Raw genomic sequence first — 22,819 nt, 5'->3', positions numbered from 1 at the left:
TCCTCCTGGTGATGCAAGCACTGATTATAGTGCAGTATCCAAGACAGGCAACTCATGTCAAAATGTGGAGAAAGTGGCTTTGCTTATTGATGTGTTGTCATCGCAACATTCAGCCTTTCTGTTCGTAGCTCTTCACGTGAGTTACAGCAAACAGAGCCTGTGCCTGGCATTCACCTGCTCCCCAGGCAGCTATTACTCAAAATGCACAATGGCCTGCAGGACACTGAGAGATTTGCCATTGCTCTATTGACCAGACACAGCCTTGTGCTGCACTGTGTGATGAAGCAGTGTCAAAATGGCATTCCAGACTGGAAAAGTCAGAAAGCCATAGCCTGGATGTAGCCATGATATTTTCTGAAAAATCCTTTCCTTAGGATTTTTTTCTCCTGAGAAGCTGAGAGGCCTCAGAAACGAAATGTAAACAATGGTTATCTGCTGCTGTGGAATGCAACAGGTGCATCTGTGATTGGTTTCATGTGGTTGTTTTTAATTAATGGCCAATCACAGTCCAGCTGTCCAGACTGTCTCGGTCAGTCACAAGCCTTTGTTATCATTCCTTTTCTATTCTTAGCTAGCCTTCTGATGAAATCCTTTCTTCTATTCTTTTAGTATAGTTTTAATGTAATATATATCATAAAATAATAAATCAAGCCTTCTGAAACATGGAGTCAGATCCTTGTCTCTTCCCTCATCCTAAGACCCCTGCGAACACCACCACACCTGGACAGGTGAACTCTTAGCTCTCAGTCAAGAACTGCCTGGGTGGCTGGGCCCAGAGAGTGGAGGTGCTGCATCCAGCTGGTCACTGATGGTCCCCCAGGGATCAGTGTTGGGCCCCTGTTCAATATCTTCATTGATGATCTGGGTGAGGGGAGAGAGTGTACTCTCTGTAAATGGGCTGACAACAGCAAGTTGGGTGGGAATATCAATCTGTCAGAGGCTAGGAGGGCTCTGCAGAGGGATCTGGAAAGACTGGATTGATGGAATGAGACCAGTTGCGTGAGGTTCAATAAGGCCTGTTGTAGTGCGTTTTTGTACTTTGTAATACTTTGAAGTAGTTTTGTTTTGTATCCCCATATTTTTCCCAAATGGTTTATCCCAAACTGTACCCCCCTCCCTTTACCTGTGTTATCCCTCTCCCTGGATGAGATCATCCCCAAACCCCCACCCTGGCTCTCTGTCAATCACTCTGCATCCCATCCCCTCCATCCAGAAGCTTCAGTCCAGGTCGTTGAGTGATCAGCCAGAGGCCAGGGGTCAGCCCCCCAAGCCTTGCCCCATACGCTGTCCTAAATGTCCATCCCCCAGTGCCCATCCCTTAGGGTCACTCATTGGTTGGTAAAATGTTCTCTACTTTGGTTTCCACCTCCCTTTAAATGTGACCTTGGCACATCTCCCGGGGCTCTGGGCAGGAGGCCCCTGAGGTGCAGGAGCTCCTTTGGGATCCTAATAAACCCTTGGATTAACCCCTGCTAAGAGTCGGCCCTTTCTCTTCTACCGATGTCTCTGGTGTCTCTTGTGCTGCACAGGCGCCCAGCCCAGGTGCCGTCAGCACCCTCAGGGCACAGAGAGTGTCTCCCCCCAGCCCAGGTGCCCTCAGCACCCTCGGGGCACACAGAGTGTCTCCCTGCTGTCAGCCCAGGTGCCCTCAGCACCCTCGGGGCACAGAGAGTGTCTCCCTGCTGTCAGCCCAGGTGCCCTCAGCACCCTCGGGGCACAGAGAGTGTCTCCCCCCAGCCCAGGTGCCCTCAGCACCCTCGGGGCACAGAGAGTGTCTCCCCCCAGCCCAGGTGCCCTCAGCACCCTCGGGGCACACACAGAGAGTGTCTCCCCGCTGCTGACTCGGGACTGGCCCAGGGTTCCTGAGAGGCTCACAGAGGGACAGAGACAAAGGGCAAGTGCCAGGTCCTGCCCTCATGTCCCAAGAAGCCCCTGCAGTGCTCCAGGCTGGGGGAAAAGTGGCAGGAAAGCTCCCAGCAGGAAAAGCCCTGGGAGTGCTGGGTGATAGCAGCCAAAGGTGAGCTGGTGTGTGCCCAGGTGGGCAAGAGGACCAAGAAGCCCAAGGGCATCATGGCCAGCAATAGTGTGGCCAGCAAGGCCAAGGCAGTGATTGTCCCTCTGTGCTGGGACTGGTGAGCCACACCTTGAGTGCTCTGCCCAGTTTTGGGCCACTCAGCTCAGGGAGGACATTGAGGGGCTGGAGCAGGTCCAGAGAAGGGCAATGAAGCTGGTGGAGGGTCTGGAGTACAAGACTGAGGGGCAGTGGAGGGAGCTGGGGCTGTTTAGCCTGGAGAAAAGGATGCTCTGGGCAGAACTTATCACTCTCCACAACTCCCTGACAGAAGAGGGTGGCCAGATGGGATCAGCCTCTTTTTTTATTAATAAGTAACAAGTGATAGGACAGAAGGAAATGGCATCAAATTGTGCCATGGGTGGTTTAGATTGGATATTAGGAAACTTTTCCTCACCATAGGTTGTCGAGCAAATGAATAGGCTACTCATGGAAGGCCTGGAGTCACCATCCCTGGAGGTATTTAAAAGACATATAGATGTGGCACTTGGGGACATGGTTTAGTGGTGGCCTTGGCAATGCTGGGTTAGCAGCTGGGCTCAATGACCTTAAGGATCTTTTCCAACCTAAATGATCCTATGATTCCATGTACATGCTTGTCCTTCTTTTGTATATTCTTACTTGATGGGCACTGCAGCACCTAACAAAGGAAGTGCCATGAAGCTCCCCATTTTTCATTTAGGCTTCACTGGGCAACAAGATGAAGCCACCCTAATGCTGCAGCTCAACGGGCTGTGCAGCAGTGTGAGCCACAAGGCAGCATGCATGGGAGGACTGGAAATTGCTGTTTGTTGTGCCTGATCCTCTGTCAGCAATGCCTTCAGTCTCATACTGCTTCTGTGTATGAAAGTACTTTTTCCCAGCTCATCCACGGGAAAGGCAGGAAATATCCTGCATGTAATTTACCCTTGCTTTAAAGAAAATAATTACAGTTTTTACTGTGTGTCTTTGATTCTCTATGTAGAAATTTTTTTTTCTTCACTTACATTTTCCTAATCAGTACACTGTCTCTCAGAGGACACAACCAGACTCATCAATGGAGCTTTCTGGCCCTACAGAGGCATTGGGATCTCCAAGTGCCTCCAACTCCATACTCACACTAGGAGTGATGGAGGTGGGGAACCCTGAGCTGGGGTTGCCACACAAGTTTTGGTCATTGCTAAAGGCCATTCCTCAGAAACCACCTTTCCCAGTCATTCCTCCAGTCCTTGGCTTGGTCTTTGTGCTCACACACACCTACCCTCTGTTACTGCTGGGAACAGAGGCTGTGGTCCCTTGCCTCTGTAAGGATTACACCTTATTACATTTTGGTTTAGATATCATCCTTTCATGGCTTGTCTAGGCAAATAACAGTATTCCAAATCTCCCAACAGACAGAAGGAGAAGTCATTGCAACCCCATAACTTGAATTTGGTGGACTGCTGCACTTTCTCCCAGTTCCTGCAGGGATTGGGGAGCTGACTGCCCCAGGAGCCACTGTCTCACCAACACACACAACACTTGGTGCAGCACCAAGAATTATCTGCAGGCACCTATCCAGAGTCCTTGATTGCCTGGATCTTGTTTCTGACCTAGGCAAACCCCAAATTCTGTAGGACCCAAGGTCTCCTGTCAGGATCTCTCGCTGGTCAGAGTGACCCCGAGGAAAGTTGGAAAGTCTCCTTTCCCAGCCTGGCGCTTGAAGAAAGAGTCAGAGCTCTTCAGTTCTCGGTCTCAAGGTTGTTTATTGTATCTTATCTATAAAATATTTTCTCCTGTCCAGCTGAGGTCCACTCAGCAAGACAGTCCAGGCACTCTGCCTGCCCCCAGGGCAGTGTTATGTCTTTATACTAAAAACTATGTATACAATGTTTACAATTACTTTCCAATACCTATCACCTATGTTAGACAGTGAGCTTCTACTTTAAACCAATCTAAAAGTCCCAACATCACCCAGAAGATGTAGACCAAGAAGAAGAAAGAGAAAGGCTGGACATGCCCAAATCCCTCCATCTTGCCCCCTGAACCCCCATTCTAAAAACCCCAAAATCTACTTTTTCACCCTGTGATAAATTCACTATCATTCTACTTAAACTGTTGTGGCTTGCAGATCTTCATCTAAGGTTGGTAACTTGCTCCACGTGTCATAGTGAAAACCACAGGCATCCTGGGCTCTGTGCCAGGGTCTCTGAGCCCCCTGGCAGGGGTCTTGGCTGCTCAGGACAGCCAGAGGGATGTCCTGGGTTCCTACAGTCTCCAGCCTGTCTCAGAGCAAGGGGGCAGTCACCTCTAATGGAAATAAGGTGCTGCCCATTAGCAACCATACTTCCAACCCTACCCTGCCACAGGTTTTAATTAATGATGCATTTAACTTGCATAAACGATGAAAGTTCCCCCAAAGGTGCTTATGATATTAGGCACGTACATTCATGGAGCTGTGATCCAGCCCTCATCTTCCAGAGGATCTTCCTCTAAAGAAAAACTCCAGTGTCATCCACAGTTTTGGAGGTCTAGAGGAAACTCTTCTAAAGTTACACAAAGTATTTAGCACAGCCCCATTCACTCAAAATGCCACTGTGTAACTGACAGACTTCTGAAAGCAGTTTTTAATTTACAGCAACAGGACCATTTTTCAAATTTTCTAAGGATTTTGTGCATTTTACAGTGAAAGGATATTTATTGCCACTTTTATGTGTAAGCTGACTACAGCTCCATATTACTTGGGGTATAAAGAAGATGAGCAAAAGGCCTTTAAACTAGTGTTGTTGCACTTCTGATCTTGATTGATGTTGACACCAATTAGCAGAAAAGGAATCTTCCAGATAAAGGAAAAGAAGATTTTATTAAGCCCTAAATGCCAAGAGTCAGAATTCAATGCAAAATTCATTAGTGCTTATGGCAGGAGTCCTACCAGCTATTGCCAAGGGGTTAAAGGGAAATAAAAATTACAAAAATAGGATTTTCAGGACTTTTAAATCCTAGCCTGAACAGTAAACTTGTTTGGGTGATTTCAGCTTGCTGTTCTATACCCTGATACATAAAGGCTGTTCTGGTACACTCACTAGCTTTAATCAAAGGAAACTTCTATTGAAGTAATTTGTATTCCTCTAAATAAAAAGAAAAATAGAGGTCATATTTTCTCATTCAGTTCTAAATCCATTTTTGTAAATACAACATTCATTTGGTGGAGGAAGAGGTTCTCAAATTATATAAATTTTAAATATATAAATCTGTAAATATACACATGTGTGTATGTATGTATGTATATATATATATGTGATCAAACTCTGATTGAAAATTTCTATTTAATGTACAGACAGTGACACAAAAATAATGACACTTGCCTTTGCAGACTTTTACCCTTAAACAGTTGCTCAGAAAAATAAAGGAGCTTTGACAGTTTTCTGATGTTGCATCACCAATAAATCCTAGTTTAACAAAGCTCTGAAACAAGATTTGAAAGCCTTATAAAAACAAAGATTAAATACGCTTTTTAGAACTAGAAATTAAATAGTTTGTACAGTTTGGGGTCTGGAGAACTTTGAGTGGCTGCTCTGTAAGAGAAGTGACACAGCTGCCTGTTTCTCTAATTCACAGCTCTTGCAGGAACTCAGTTTTGGAACAGGAGCAAATACTTGGGCAAGTGGAGGCAGTTCCTTCCTAAGCCTCTATTCACAGCACTCAGAAATTTTCCTTAGTATTTATGTCTCTCCATGTTCACTAGATCATGTTTTGCCTTTTAACACCAAGCTCTTCAGCTTGGTAAGGAAAATCATAGGTCCCAGCTCCCAAACACCAGGCACTGCTTGCACAGCAGCACCCCACAGGTTTTCATTCCTCTCTGCTTGCGGGGTATCTGGTGTTCCAGTTCAAAGGACTGCACACACACACACACACACACACACACACACACAAATTCCTTGCAATTCAATTTAGCCAATGATAACTCAATTTCAACATGTCCTGAGACATGTTCTTTCACTGGCAGAGGATCCTGATGACCATCAGTTTACATCTACTTGTCAGAAGCCCCAGGGCAAATGTTGACTCTGAATTTTCCTTCCAGTCTCATTTGCTGCATCAAATGTCATCAGTGCTTTTGACAGCAGCATCCCAGACTCCTAGCTAGAAAGTTATTGCCATTTCTTGCTTGCTGTGCACACTACAGACTTGGTTTGTACATCTCTCATCTTCCAGGGTTAAGCACTGCAGTTTTCTGTTTTATTATACTGGGCTAGTGCTGTTCACCTGAAAATGTTTAAACCAACCCAGATTTATTTTAAAAATCAAAGCATCCCTTTCCTGTCTTTACATCATTTGCTCCTGCCCTGCAACCAACCCTTCCCCCTTCTTCAGCACATACCTGTTGTCCCTCCTTAGGGCAGAGTTCATCTTCCTGTAGATTTGAGCAACTTGCAACATAGTGAGAGCTTTGCTCTCTGACTGAGGCTAAGCACTGGTTTTGTTATTTAAAAACCCTTGCAGGTTGCTTATTTAAGAAAAGAAAAGAAAAAAAAAAGCTAAATAAAAAACAAACAAACCAACCAATCAACCAAACAAAAACCAACAACAACAAAAAACCCAACCAACCAAAAAACCCTACAAGCAAACAAAAAACAAACCAAAACATAGATAACACTGGGCTTTTTTATTAAACCGCATGTTCTGAATATTGGTGAGCCTGGAAACTCTGATTGGGAAAAGGAGAATGATTCTAGAAATTGGGATGTGGGATTTTATGGAATATTTTTTGCAGACCCCTACTCTTATCTAATATTATATTGCCTCAGTTTCCTCTCAATCCTTTTAAACCACATTGTGCTCTCACAGTATCTCCATGTTCCGTGAAGGAAGATGGATTTCTGCTCATTGATGGCTGCTCTGTTCCTTGGATCTTGGTTGTACTTGCAGCATACCAATTTTATAATAGCAAACCTCCCTCAACTAAACATTTAAATGTGGAGAGAAAGAGTTCCTGTTCAGAGAGTAAAACCCATCTAGCAAAATCTCAGAGCTAGAGCCAAATGCCACCAGCTCCTATCAGTCCTTCAGCAGCAAGTGACACATTGCAGAAAGGACCTCAGCAGCAAAAAATGAGACTGGCTAAGACTTAGAGACTGTGGCTGTGTCTGTGTCTACATAACAATCAAAAAAGCAACTCTGAAAAGCACTATGAGTTGTTTCAGCTGCTGTATCTCTAGAAGTATCTCTCCTTCTGTGTTCACAGACCTGTGGAGGAATGTTTGAGAAACTAGCAGATTAAAGGTATTTTTGTTCTCTTTCTGTTGCTTCTTGATGAGGAAAACATTGGGAAAAATGTGGGATGGAAGTGGAGCTTGTGAAACTCTCTCACAACTGTGCTGGAGAACTCCAGAGTAGGGCATTTACATATCTGAAACAATGGAGCTTTGACTCAGTCACACAATAGATATACTCTCAGTTGGTTATTAAAAGAAGAAAGAATTCTTGGTTAAAAACCTGTTTGCATGGAGTCAGATCTGTTTCAGTCTTATGCACAGATTCTCTTAGTGCTTCCTCCATTGCAAACAGAGACGAAAGAATTTCTTGGGATTTCATATTTGCAGTATATCAAAGAATATTTTTAATCAGAGATGCAGCAGCAAGGCAAAATTTAGACCTCTGCCCCTTTTTGACTCTGGAGTTGCCTGTAGCAGCCATGTGGAGAATAGAAAATGGAATATTCTTCATAGATATTATTCTATAACAGGACCCCAGCAGAAATGCTTTTTCACTGCTATCTCTGTCAGATTCTATGAATCCACAAATCCTGCTAAATACCTAATATCACAGCTAAAGATGTGCCTGGATGTGCAAGCTGTCAGTTACCTATAAAGGCTTCTTACCAGGACCAGCACTGACAATAATATCTGCAAGAGCTGAAGGCCCCTCAGCTGCCAAACAAGAAACCATCAACCAGCTGTGAGATAAATGCAACTGCCAGGTGTTATGTCCACAAGCACAATGTAAGGGGATAAACATCCAGGTCACTCTGAATGAACCTGACCAGAGGAAAAAAAAAGAGGAAAATAGTAGGGTCATAGTTAATCCTGATCCTGTTGTCATTGTCAACAGGGGACATCAGGAATCTACCTGGAGGTGTCAGCAGCATTTCTGTTACTTTTCTCTCTCTGCCACCACACTGAATGGTCAGTTTTAGTGGTGGCCAGATGTGAGGCTCTGGCAGTAAACAGCTACTGATCCAACTGGTGCTTCAACACAAGCCATGATGTGTGGAAGTGACAGAAATATGGTCATATGCATATTTTGGATCAAGTGTGTGACCCAAAATGTCTTCAGCCAGGACTGACAAAATAAGTACAACAATCTCTATCAGGCCTCAGCACCATTGCTAGATGGAGAGGAGATAATACAACAGATCCCATTACCTTGTCTAACATCTTCCAAAAAGCATAGAAACTTTTAGTATCTGTGTCATCCCTGTGGCAGGGAGCTCCACAGCTTAGCTGGAAACTGTGCAAGTTGTAGGATGTAAAAAATACAAACAGGATTTTCTTGACCTGTAAAGCAACTTATTAAGTGAGGATATTTTTTCCTGAACTGACAGAAGATGGAAGTCATGCTCCAGAGAACATATAGGCATAACCCACAACAGCAGAAAAACACCAGCAATTAGTCAGAATCCCTCTATTGACTGACAAGGAGTAGACATATACTATCACTGTAGACCAATCTTCTGAGCACTCAAAGTGTGTAAATTAGACCTAACGTGTAAATTGCACAGTAAGTGACAAGAATTTCAGAACATTGATTACTTTGAGACAGTCATTTGAGGAATGAATCCTTTCAAGAAATATAAAACTGCTGGTCTTGATGGCATCTGACAACTGAGTAGATGAAATACCTTGGTTGAATGACAAATATCCGAATACTCCAACCATTTACTGTGTATTGCTGTCAGTGTGCTTGTGCTTGTATCTCATGGCACTCCAAAAATCAGAGAAAGATGCTTCAGAGCCAAAGAACAGTGGGTTGTGTCCATACGGCATCATCTTCACAAATGGCATCAGCATCTGATCCTAATTAAACTAGTTATCACCATTTGCTAAATGGTTCCTAATACCAGAGCAAGCTGGACTGTTCCCAAAAAATCCCTGCTGTCTAAGTGCTTAACATCACTGAGCAGTTCCAAGAGAGCCTTGGGAGGGCATGGACAGATACTCCATGCCTGTAGATCCATCAGCAGCTGCTCATGACACTGGAAAAATCTGAAGAATGGTTTTATTTGCAATTATTAAATTACACAAATTGATCATCTCTTCATAAGGATTGCACACTGAAAAGTTTACATGAACCATGTGGGAAGCAGACCCAATGGTGCAGACTGCAATATGAGCTATCATAAAAGGGTTCTTGTACCAATATTTTTGGCATCTGTCAAAATAAGCAACCAAGCTATGATCGTATAAAATCTAATTCCTTGCAGGTGACTAAGGCATTACAATCCAAAACTAGGAATGCACTTTTAAGGACTTCATGCAAAATCATAGCCATGGTGACCTGAGCATCCTTCCTAGATATCTGATTGGTGCATCCAAAGCTGACCATGTATGCATTCAGGGGAAACAGATGTGAGTCTCCTCCACCTTTAGACTCAATAAGCAATTTTGCACATCCAAGATTGAGGGAGACTCACCCTTGACTAGCACATGATCTATCTGGGTATCATACTGAATTGCACACTTTACTAGAGGCCAGAGAGATCAAAATGCAGAGTGCTTGTAAGAGCTCAGTTCCCAAATAAAGGTGAAAGGGAGATGAGGGGGCTGATGGCAACCACGCAATGATGTGGATTGCTGAACCCACACAGTGACACTCAGACCTGTACGTGTGCTCTGTGTCTGAGTAATCAGGTTTTGCAGGGTTAGATAGGCTGCAGGGGATCAAAATTGCCTTGTCTTAACTAGATGTCTTGGATAAGCCAAAATCAGACTGTCTTTCTGGGAGTCATCCTATCTGATATCATGAAAGTATGAACAATTACCAGAGAATGCACCCTGAATCTTTACGATGGTGCTGAAAACTTTTCTAGTTGCACCAGAAATACGGGAGCTGTGGTAGCTACATAACTGACAGTGCACAAGATAAGCAGTAGGGTAGTTAAAATTAGCATAGATTAAAAGAAAATAAGAGAAAATAAGAGAAAATTACTTTCCCTAGTAACCTGAGAACGAATTTGACAACCTGGAGACCTTCTCACACACAAGTTAGCTGGAAGAACCAGAACATGCAGAAATGTGATTATTATGAATAGACAGAAATGTGTGACCGTAGAGCCTGGTTGAACCATACAGGACATCATGGTTTGTGACATCATGGAAGAGTTGTAAATTATCAAGGATTTAGCCCAGGCAACCCACTGGTGCATCTTTTATGTTGACTTTATGAAACCTCATCAGAAAACAAGCAAAGGACATGTACCAGGAAAAAGGAAGCACAGACATAGCTGTGCAGGAAGCTTCTTATGGAAGAATAAATAACTCTTTTATTCCTTTTTTGCAAATCACAACAAGACAAATGACTGAAAAGCCTTTTTCAAATCCTACCAGTCCTTGACAGGAAAGCAGAAATAATGGTCTAATTGCCAAAAATGGCAAGGAGAGGAGAGGAGAGAGGGCAGAATGTCATGATTACAATTTGTTTCCAATTCATTCTCCCTCTCCAAGGTTCCTTCTGCCCTTTAAGAAATCTGTACTTAAAGCATAATGGCCTAGACCATTTCCAAACCAGGAGTTTGGTATAATTCATTTTAATGCCACTCCTGTTGGCTGGGCAATACAATAAATCATCACACTGCAGGAGAACCCTTTGGTCCAGACCATGTATCAGACTGAACTTGTGGATCTATGGAGTATTTATCATGAGTCTGTTGCCACACAAGGTTATCATGCTGGTCAACAGTATTTCTCCATCTCTCAAATTTGGTTCTTTCAGCCAAAATTGAGCTATTCAACATTAAAAAAAAAAAAAAATTTAAAAAGCCTATGCTGGCTTTGTCAGAGTCACATGGCCAGAGTTCAATATCCACCATGACCCTCAGGGAAAGCATCAGCAGACAGTATGGTTTCACAAAATATTTAAGACTATCTTTTTTTAGTATAAGCCACTCTTTAATCTCAGAAAGATGCACTGTAGTTAGTTTCAGCTACACCAGATATCCTTCTCTGTTTTTTCTGCTTAGAATAAGCTCGTGAGTAAACAGAGGATTTCATTTTTCTTAAGGTTATTCCCCTCACACAAAAAAAAAAAAAAAAAAAAAGAAAATTCTGCATGGTTTTAGGCCATTTGTTCCCAGATCATGTGACAAAACCCTTGGAACACACCCAACTTGTGGTCACTGACAGTTTCTCTACCAGGAAACCAAGCCAAAAAGTCCAAGATGTCACAGGAGACATGTCAAAGACGTGGGATCAGAAAAAGTGTCACAACTAATTAATTTGTTTTGGAAGAAACTTGGTACTTGATGTTCCCACTTCATTCATGGGAAGGAAGTGCTCTGAACTTCTGACAAATCAAGTCATTTATTCAAACACTTTACTGTGAACTCTGCTGCTGGGAGTTGGTGCTAGGATGTTTAAGAGATACCAGTGTAACAGAAACAAAATCCACTTTTGCTCAAAGGTCATTGTCAATAGTGTTTTTGGGGTTTTTTCTGGTCTTGTTTTCTCTTCAGCATACTTGCGTTTTTGTCTCTAAGTGACAAGTTTGGCCAGAGCAGCATTGATTAAACCAAACTCACAGACTCACTCAATATTTCAATGATTGAGGATAGCTGGAGGAAAATAAATACTTATTTTCACTTTGTCTTGCATTTCCAGCGAGGAGCAAAGCCAGTGGTGATATAAGCCTGCTGTGCAAAGGTTTCTCTATGCTTTTTCCATCCAGAAAACCTCAAGAATTTCCCAATAAGCCTGTTCTCATGATCATCCCACCTTGTTGCAGTGAGCTTCTGAGTCTGAAGAGCTGAGTCAAGGTCCCTTGTGGATGACTGGATTGCTGCAAACTCTCTGCTGCCTGTTTTCCTCCTCTCCTTAAAATTCACAGAGCTTCAGCTAAAAATTCTGATCCATTCCCATTCAGATTATGAACCTTCTTACTGACAGTACTTAACTCTTTTCATCATAATGCTAATTCTGTCTTTAAGGCCTTGTGTTCTTTCTTCCTGCCCATATTTATGCTCTTATCTCTATCATTTACCCCTTTTTCTGCCCTCACACTCTTTCCTTGAGCTCATTAATTCTTCTGGTCCATCAGGACTGTATCATCCTTCTGCTTTTGCTCAACTACCTCGCTTTCTGTCCCCTTGACAGACTTCTCCCTCCATGTCCTGGAAGAATCAGAGCTACACTCTTGGACTGCTCCTGAGAGTCAGTTGTTACTCCAGCCTAAGACCCATCTGATTCTCTAAGAGAGAAGAAAACAAAGCACAGGAGTAGTGGAGGAAACAAAGGAAAGAGGAGATGAGAAATGGAAATTTATTGGGTGGAGCAACCCATGTTTTGTTGCAGCTACTAGGAAGTGACAGCAACAGTAAACAGCCCAATGCTGGGCTTTTACTAGTTTTTCAGAAGAAAAGTGATGTTTGGAACAGGTCAAAAGAAGGGACTGTGGCCCTCAGCATCTATAAGTATCTGTCCAGTGGGCTGTAATTCCTTCAGTGCTTCTACTGGGCAACAGGAAAACAGCATCAAGAGGGTCTGCACTGCAAGTGTTATCCCACAAATGCCTCTTGGCACCTGAGGTGGCATGAGATGGGATGACTTGAGGGCAGCAAATGAGAGTCAGAGGTGAGATTTGGCAGCATGTTCACCTGTGGGTGGTGGGGGAAGAGCTCTCATGCTGAACCAGTCTCCCAGATCAGCCTTGAGCCCAGGCAGAGAGAAAGATTAACTGATTTTACCTAAGCCTTTTTCCTGGGATACAAGCATGAAGAATGTAAGGCTGGTAAGACCAAAAATATTCTGTCTAAGGAAAGGTGACTGAGAAACTGTTGTCCCAGGGCACTCAACTACTATATTCTTCATCCTGACAAATTTTGTGTTTAGCTGAGGGCAAATTGATTTGGCCAAAATCATCAAAGCCAAGTTTCATAGGTTTCAGTGCTGTGTGCCAGATGAAGACCTAAACAGGCTAGTCCTATATGATACTGTTAGGTAATATCTAGGGAGGCAGATCTCAAATAGCACTTCCTTAAATGAGAAGTGGCTGCTCAGATTTTCTGGCTCTTGGCTATACCACCCCTAGGAAGCCATGGGCCTAAAGCTCTCTGAAATGATTTGGCTACTGCAGATCACCCTGCAGGATGCAGCACTGAGTAAAAATTCAGGTCAGATGGTCACAGCAGGCAACTGGGATGCAAGAGTCCTTGCATAGGCACATTATTCTCAAACACTGATATAAAGAAATTGATGGTTTTGTGCTTCACTCAACATGAGCTTAGTTAGCATTACTTGAAATAATAGGTGGCACGTTCCCTCAGTAGTGCCTTAAAGCTGTGAAAGTGTAAAGTATCATAGAACAGCAGAGCAAGATACCCAGACTGCTTCTACTGACAGATACAAAATTCAGGGCTCCTGCTGCTCCACATTTTCAGGGTAATGGTTTAAAAATAAATAAAAAAAGAAATAAATAAAACTTATTAGTCAAGACAACTTATTAAACAATTTGAGACTTTTTACTACTTGATTTGGGTGCAAATTTAATCAGAGAGTGTAGGGGTGAATTGACACAGAACATATTTCCTAACTTCTGCCCTAGGGCCATTTTAGATACCACAGTAACACAACATTGTTATTTTATAAGCTACCTGAAAATCAGCATTACTTTGTTTTGCTGGTTTTGACAACCACCAGGGAAACTGAACTTGGCTGCCCCCAATACCTTCTTCCTTTAGAGAGCCAGGGAGGATGGTCCCCGTCCCACTTCCAGCCCCTGGTCTTTCCTCCTGAAATCACATCCCTCATCATGGATGTATGTGTGTATGGTATAGAATATTCAACACCAAAACTCTACCCCTTGGCATTGTACCATTACAGTGTGTTCTTCATTTCCATAGTGGACAGAGGAAATCTTATTCATGAATGCCTATTAACTCTTTCTGTATTTAAGATGCATTTAAAAAGTAAACAGGGACTGTAAGGTGATTAAAAGTCTCTCACCTGCCCTGATTCCAGTGGTAGGAGGACAAGGGGTGTGGTACAGACCTGCTGGCACACTCCATTTTCTGTTCAGGATTTTCACACAAACAAGTGCAAAGCATGGACACCTGTTTGGCTCCCTCCCATCTCACTCCTGGCATGGCTGATGCTCCTTAACTCCATATCATTGCTTTGGTTCCACAAGTGCAGCCCAACAAACTTTCATCAGGCCTCCCAAGTTGAAGCTTGAGCTTTTCCAGTGATTCACTCCAGAACATGAGCAAAACCAATCCTACTCATTTCAGGTAGGCAGCCAGTAAATAAATCCTGTGTCCTGTCATTGAAGGTCTTTCTGTTGTGTTGCACACTGCTTAGAAATTTTCTTAAAGTAACTCTTGCGTTCCACTTTTTTTCTTTTCAACAGTCAAAGCTTCTTCCTTCTGTGTAACCACAGAGTGTTTGCTCAAGGCCTCCTTCTGTGCCCAGCAGAATCTGTGCTGTATTTACAAAGTAGAAGCCAATATGAAGAGTGCTGACTGGAATGAACAGTGTTTGGAACGAAATGTCTAATGAGTGTAGATGCTATCAAAGCTGTTCTCTTGCTCAGAAGTGGATGTTAATGCCAATTACTCATGTTTCTTGATTAAACTCTCACCGAACATTAAGTACTGCAGAAAAAAGGTCCTCCAGCACAAAATATGCACATTGCAGTTGACTCAGAAGCTGGTACCAAGAATCCAGGGACATGCTGTACTCTGTGTTGTGGTCCTTCAAAGAATACATGGGAGTAAATTGGGCATGATTTATGAAAGATGTCTGGGCAGAGTGTGCCACTGGAGCTCAGCCAAATAAGTGCACACCAGACTAAGATGTACTCTCAGGACAACAGAAATACTTAAATGAGTAAATAGCTGGAAGAAGACATTTCACATGGACAAGTAGGGTGTTCCACTAAAGAAGTGACAGATCTCAAGATCTACAACCAGGAATTGTATAAACTAGGAGGAGTCAGACAGTAAACTCTCATTGCTGGAGTTTGGGCTACTGCTCAGTTTGACTGGGTCCATGTACACTGCTCTCCTGGATAAACCATTCTGGAGTACATCTGCAGTAATTTTGTTCTATGAATATTTTGCTATGATACAAAAGGGTCAGAAACTTTGCTATATTTATATGTATGCTTGAGCTCTGAAATAAAGGGAAATGCACCAAACGGGAAGAAAGGTGAACATCAGGTTTCTCTTTAAAAGTGAAAAGGTTTATTGATTAAGCTACAGGAATGTGTGTTTGTTTTCTAATCATCAAATCAGAGGTTAAAAGGGATGCATAATTTATCAATTTATCAATTTAAAAGGGATGCATAAATTATCAATTCCCAGCCATCTTCTCTGTCTCAGGGTATTGCATTTACACAGCTCCCACTGCCTTTTGTCAGATGTTTCCTAGAGCCATGACACAATGATACTCTAAATTCCTGGCACTTAAGTCACACAGTGGATGTAATATTGGGAACAGATAATAACAAGAAAGTCTAAAGAAATAAAACTGAAGGTGACTGGTGGAAGAGCAATTTTCCATCCCTAAATTCAGACTAGGATAAAATCTTCCATCCAAAGAGGATCCTGAGTGTCTCATGAGCACCCAGAACCTGCTATACCTGCCTTTCCACCAGCACTGTTTACCAGAAGGGGTCACAGAAAAATAGATACATTATATGAAATCTGAGAGGAGTGGCAGGGACGGGATGTGTCTTGTCCAGGGACAGACAGGAAGCCATTAGCAGAGATGGAAAAGGCCACAGATGTCCCAATTCCAAAGACTGTGCTTTAAATATTAAACTACCCAATGTTTATCCCATTTGTTATCAAGAGATCACAGCACCTGGCTTCAACAATGCTTTACTCCTTGAAAATATCACTTCATAAATCTTCAGGACAGGCGCGTGCAGAGGGTGGGTACCAGTGCTATCCCACCTCTCCAAACTGGGGCACTCACACATCCCAGCAGGGAAATAAAAAACTGACAAAAGATCCTCCTGCAGCCACTGGGCTGGGGAGAGCCTGAAATGCCCCCAGATCTCTCTCCAGGAGCCTTGCAAAGAGCAGAGCATTGTGATTTAAATCCAAAGCTGTGCCTGCCTGAGGATGATTTGCAGGCAGTGCAAGAGTGGCTCTGGCTGAGCAAACAATGCCCAGGAATGGCTGAGCTGAACAATCTCTGATGGGAAGAGGGGTGGCACAGAGGGATGGGTCAGGAAAAGGGATGCCTGGATGCTCTGCCTGCCCTGCTGAGCCCCTGAGCAGTGCCAGCACTACCACAGCACTGCAGTTCTCACACAAATTCAAGTTAGAAGGAGAAAAAGGAAGAGATTGGAAGTAATGGGGGACATATGAATCATATCTGCAAGACTTCAGTGTAATTTCATTTTGAAATCTAAGACTTAAACTAATGTATTCCTTGGCCAGAAGTTATTCCAGCTTCTCTGGGCAGGTAGTAATAGAAAGAAATGTGATCTTTTTGATTAAGCCAGAACATTTACTGCCACTGGGAAGTGCAGCATGTAATGTACCATGGGGACACAGTGCTTTCTGTAACTCCTACTACAGCTGCAATTTCTGACAGAAAACCTTCAGAAATACAGTATAGAGGAAGTCTCAAATAATCCTCCTTAACTGCATTTATACAACAGAGCACCTATCTATTAAGGTGTTAGAGGTGCTTCTAATGAAATAAATTAAGACTAAGTCCTGATTCTGCTTCCAAACACCTGGTATAAATCCAGACAACTTGTCCTACTTCTGTAGCATTATACCAGATTTAAATCTATTCAACAAGGCTCTTAAATGTATGCCTTACTTGGGAACTTGAGTATTTCTACCAGTGGCATCAGGGCTGCTCTCATAAGCTTTAAACCTTAAAAAAATTCAAGCATGTGCCAGGGACTAAAACCTGACCTCTGAGGCTAAAAACAACAGATTGTCAGAAAACTGAAAGCTCATACAAAACCATCAAGGAAAATCAAAAGGCACAAGAGCTTGAAGAGAAAAAAAAAAAAAAAAGAGAACTTACAATGATGAGAAAAACAGTAAAATCCTGACAGGAAAAAGGAGAGGTGCAGTCTGGGAACATGTACCTTCATTTCAAATACCCCAGTATTTAGTCCTGCCTTAGGATCCCATCATACAGATGTTTTCCACAGAGATGCTGAGACTCTGCCTCCCCAAAAGTTTACACCTGAGATTTTCATATTTAGTATTTCCATTTGTCTGTAGCTGATTAATCATTCTACTAATTCCACCATTATCAGCAATTTTCCTTCTGGGGAAGTAAGGTGCAGGAAAGAGAAAGAACTTACCTAAGGCATTCTCACACACTCAGTCACTAAGAAAAGAGACCTGGGCATCCATAAATATGGAAAAAAATCTATATGTGTTTGGCAATAAGCTTTTGGGGCTTTGCTTGCCATTTGGACTCAAGCAGGAAATGGAATTTTCCTGTTCTTGTCAACCTGAAATGCCTCCAAGGTCACAACTGCTCAGCTCGAAGATGGTAAATACCACAGCCTCCTTTCCTTAATGCACACAAGAAAGAGATAAACTCAGCCTAACCTTTTCAATTTACTTTACTAAGTTTACTCTGGGATCATCTTTATGGCCCAGGTGACTCCCAGCTGAGCCAATGCAGGATGCTTAAGTGATATTGTAATATGAATAGTAAATCTTAACTTGGGGCCGAGCAGGAAGCTCCTGAATGCCGACAAACAGTGCTGTAAAAGTCACTCCAGAGGTCTGTGCTGCCTGGCTGTGGGCATGTCAGGCTGCCCAAAGAAGCACATGGATACTTGCCTTGCTGTCTGCAGGTAGGTCCTTGCTCATCTTCTCCCACACCACGCTTTGGACCACATACCTGATTGACACATTGATTTCTTCTTCCCTGAATAATCAACCTCTTAATTAAACTGAATGCTGCTTAATTCCACCAGCTTGTAAATGCTGCATTCATTATCCAGAGATCTGAGGGAACTGAAGGGAAACAAAAACTCCTCACAGGATTTCACACCCACTCCACTGATCTGCAGAGATCTGAGGTGCAGAGCGAGCCCTCCTGTTGCTCTTCAGAGAGATGTGGGAAGGGGAAGAGGCAGATCACCCACCAGGAGGATCAGGGGCTCTTCCTTTAGAGTGACTAAACCAAGGGACATTGGGACAATATTTGGCTGAAACCAAAGAGAGAATAGGCACTGCCCTTCCAGGTGGCTGGTATTGATCTCCCACTCCTTCTCTGAAGCACAGCAGGTGCTGCCCATTGAGCAGCTGCCACCCCCAGGTTTTGGGCTGCAGAGCTCCAGTGTGCCCACAGTGCTTGTTTGTGTGTTGGAGCACAAACCCAGGCTCCTGGCTCCCACCTGGCCCACAGCTTGGAGAACTGGAAGGAAATATCCTCCCCCACGTGCTTGAGCAGCATCCAAGCCTTTTGTTCAGATTATCCTACCCTGTGGGGGAGGATGGGGTCTGTTTGAGCCCATTTGGCTGGGCTACACACAGGGAATGTGTACCCTGCCTTGGCCATGGATTAGGGTGGGTGTCTCCACAGGGCTCCATCTTTATCTCCTTTTTCTTTTGAGGTTGCTGAAAAAAATGCCAACAGGGTAGTGGCAAAACAGAACATGGAAACAGCCAGACATAACCACAGAATGGAGGGAGAGGGATCAGGAGCAGAAGAGACAAGTTTGAAGGTGGATGTGCATTTTCAGAAACAGCTCCAATTTGATGCAAAAGCATTTAGAAATTTGAACTGAATACAGTGAGTCAGAACAAGCCAAAAGCTGAGCTAGTTTCACCTGGAGCAGTGATATTTTATTTCAGCTTTCACAAGAATTTTGCCTTTCCCCACAATGGGCCATGAAAAATCAGTGGAAGTTGCTGTGGGATCCCTGATGCTCTCCCCTCTCTGGCTGACCTCCCAGCCTCAGCCAGAACAGGGCTCTGCATCCCCATTTTCCCATTCCCAGAGGGCTCCCTCCCACCTGGCTCCTGCAGGCTCCTCTGGAGTGCAGCTCTCTGCATCTCAGCTCCTGACTTCAGCACCACTGGGAGACAGCCAGGAGGAGGAACATCAGCCAGGGAGGAGGCACTCACCAAAGTGAACTGACTGGCATTATTTCCTCCATCATCCACATTTGGAGCTGGTTTTAAATTTCTCTGATCAAGCAGAGATCTGAAGGCAGCTGTCCCAGATCACCTCAAGTCTGGGCTGTTTCTACTTCCTTGCTTTTATAGCTTTAGGTTTCTTTTTTCTTTAAAAACATACAAACAAAAAAAAAGTCTTCCAAACAAAATGATCTCTTTCAGGTTGAACAAAACACCCATTTAAATCTAAATGAAAGCTTTCGAAAACAGGGAAAAAATATAACAGGTTGACCCAAAAAATATACTGCCTAATCAGATCAATACAAAGATCCTGTCAAGATTTTTCCCCACAATGTCCTGGAACCAGGCAGTATGATTTCTGCTTGTGCAGACATGTCTTCCCCCTATCTTCCTAAATTTTTCTTCAATTAATTTTTTTTTCTCTACATGGACATCCATAAGGAGTTTTTTTTTAGGAGAATTACTCACTGAAAGTGTTTTTATTAAGTTCTTTTTAAAAAAAAATGTTAAATGTGCATGCATGAATTGTGAAAGCATATGTTCAGACCTAAAATTTCTGAACATAGTCACACTTATTAAAAATTTTCAGTGAGTAATCCCAAATTCAAGGCTGTTTGGGAAGTGCTTATATTTGCTTTATTCATGACAGAGTTATTTTTTGCTGTTCTCAGTCTGAGATTGGACTGCTGGAACATCTTTATTCATATGGAAAAAATAATAAATATTAAATGTCCCAAAATCCAGGTATCACCATTCAGCCAACTACTCATGGATTAAGTAAAGGTTTGGTTTTCATTAATGACCAGCCATAATTTGTATATTTGTAAGGTACATAATAAGATCTCATTTATAATATCAAATAGAATTTAGACTTCAAGGTCTGAAATCCAAAATTAGGTTTTCCAACATTGTGACTCTCCTCAGCAGTTTGTCTTTGCCTGTAGAGTAGCAGTGCTGGATAGATGATAGGATAGCAGCAATGGGACTATCAGGCACCCTGTTCCTATTACTGACACGTGCAAAAATCCACATTCTTTTATATGAGATTTATCAAATGTATATTATGACTGTCAGCTTAACTTATTTTTTTTAAAAAAAGCCTATTGCAAAATGGTGGCAGAGCTAACAAAACCTCAGTTTACAAATTTGAAGAAATTTTCAGAGAGTCTCAGGTATAACAGGAATGGTTGTAGATTGATACTGAGATAAAATATGTTGAAAACATAGAATAGAGAGATGGGCAGTTTAGAGTAATAAGAGGAAATTAGACTATAATGAGGCTTAAACAGAGGGAAATAAACTGATACAATAGAGAATGGAGCTCTCAGCACAAACAGATAAGGGTGGAGAGATACAAAAGGTATCAGAGCAATACCAAAGGCAGGGAAACCAACAGCAAGTGCAGAGACAGAGCCCTTCAGGCTGCAAGATAAACTGTGAAAAAACACACCGAGTCCCCATTTCAGGAGTACATAAGCTACTTCATCCGTGTCCTTTGCAACAGTGAAAGAAGCACCTGTCAAGGTTTGTAGAGGTTCAGAGGACAATGGGAAAGGACTGAAAGAGTGCATGGCACAGTGACAGAGGCACCTACATCCCCAAGAAATGATGCACCAACACTAATCATTTGTAATATCAGTGGTGAATACCTTTTCTGCCTTCCAGCAGCACTGAGGAACCAAATTTGTAGAAATATTAGATTTAGCTTTTTTGTTCTCATTCTCCAGACCTGGAAGCACTGGGATTTTCTTGGGGGTGAAACAAACTCAAATGTCTTAGTGGGTGGAAAAGATTTAGTGGCAATAACAGATGGGCAGGACTGGTGACAGTTGTCTCCCTCAGAAGTGGCACAAGTTAGTTGTGCCCCCTGTCTCAGTCTTTGTGTTTGCACAGGGCTGCTACTTCACAGTCCTACTGGGAACAGATAAATAGTGCAAGGAGGACACACAGGATGTTTTCCTTATTGTGGAGCAGCAGAAGATGCTTTTTGCTCCAGCTACTGGAAGACTTCTGCACAGGCACTGAGCTCTGTGCACAAAGCATCTGGAGTGCCTGTGTGATCAGGATCCCCAGGGTTTTCCTACAAATTATCCCCCTGCATTAATATCCAAGGAAGAGAAATGACAGAATGCAAATATTCAGCGACAAAAATACAAACAACTGTTTCATTGACCTCTTTTTCAAGCTGGTTATCAAGTGCAGGACTGTGTAGCAAACTGGTTCTCACTTCATCCACAGCCCTCCAGGTCTATTCCACGAGGGCAGAACCTGCAGGAGGAAGGGTGAGAGAGGCTGTCCCACTGCTGGAGTCCCCAGCCTTCAGTGCCATGTCACATGAAGTGAATCAAATTGGTTCCAAGGGAAAGTTTAATAAAGATGCCTGAAGCTCAACTTATCTGTTAGATTGAGAATTCTCTAGGGGAAAAATGAAAAAAAAAAATGTTTTTTTCAGGGTTTGTGGTGTGGCAGGTGTTTCTGCAGATAAATGAGAGCCCCATCAGACTGAGTGACTTGCAGGCTCCTCCTGCCCAGGTGACACCTGAGCCACAGTGTTAAGCTGGAGGCCTGTGTCCCCATGACCCCATCCCAAACCCAGCTGCTCCCACACCTGAAAACCTGTGCAGGAAAAAGTTCCCTCACAGATTTTATCTCTGACTCAGATGGGATGGATGGCTCCTGATTCGCTGACATAAAGGAACATATACCTGACAGGCACTGAGAGACAGAATCAAGCAGGATTTCCAACACTGTGCAGTGGCTTTTTCCCAAAGAAAAGTTAAAGTTTGCACAGTTTGAAAACAGCTCCTGGAGAAGACAGCAACAGCTGAAGGAGTTTGGCTGGAAATTGTGCTATCCCTTGATCCATCCACAGCTCTGTGAGCGACTCCCGCATCGTTTGAAGGTGCTTGGGATGGCTTCAGGCTTTTGGCTTTTTTATGCAAGCAGATTTTCATGCTTTGATATCTTCTCTGACATGACTTTTGATCCAGTGAAGGTGATGCTGGCACATTTTTCACAGTGAATATTTTGTGTACAGTGCTGCTGGAGCATTGCAGTTGCCTGAGTTATTTTGGAGGAACTCTTTCGAAAAGATGCAGCCTAATAAATGTGATGGAAAGTGGGAGCTCTGCTAACTGCAGTCAGGGTGTCTGCCCTGGTCCAGAGCAAGGCATTGCAGCTTGTCAGCATGCAGGCACCACCAAACACAATCCAGGAGAGTCATGAGAGAAGGGGGAGCACAGCACAGACTGATCTGGGGCTCTGTGCGGTGAGAACAGCACTTTGGAATATCCAGATTATTCCCCTCCCCAAAAAAGCAGATGATGTTTCAAGCTGTCAGACTGGCAAGTTTTGGGAAAAGTGAAGAAACCCTGGTGGAAAGTCTGCGCTTTGCTGTTCCTGCCAGGGTAAAGCAGCACAGGGAATGAGGGTCACCAGCCAAG

General features: G+C 43.2%; 1 long non-coding RNA gene across 1 annotated transcript; it reads left to right on the top strand.

The window, feature by feature from the left end:
* Window positions 1-8,172: 8,172 nt before the first annotated feature.
* On the top strand, window positions 8,173-22,462 carry LOC139587476 (uncharacterized). Its single transcript, XR_011678408.1, has 2 exons — window positions 8,173-14,531; window positions 14,651-22,462. It is a non-coding gene; the product is annotated as an uncharacterized lncRNA (long non-coding RNA).
* The last annotated feature ends 357 nt before the right edge of the window (window positions 22,463-22,819 follow it).

This window comes from Agelaius tricolor, unplaced genomic scaffold (genome assembly GCF_023055355.1).
Source record: "Agelaius tricolor isolate 1412-34295 unplaced genomic scaffold, bAgeTri1.0.p SCAF_2, whole genome shotgun sequence".
In the NCBI taxonomy this organism is placed as follows: Eukaryota; Metazoa; Chordata; class Aves; order Passeriformes; family Icteridae; genus Agelaius; species Agelaius tricolor.
The sequence above is the reverse complement of the archived record's forward strand: the minus strand, read 5'-3'. Positions and strand labels throughout refer to the sequence as shown.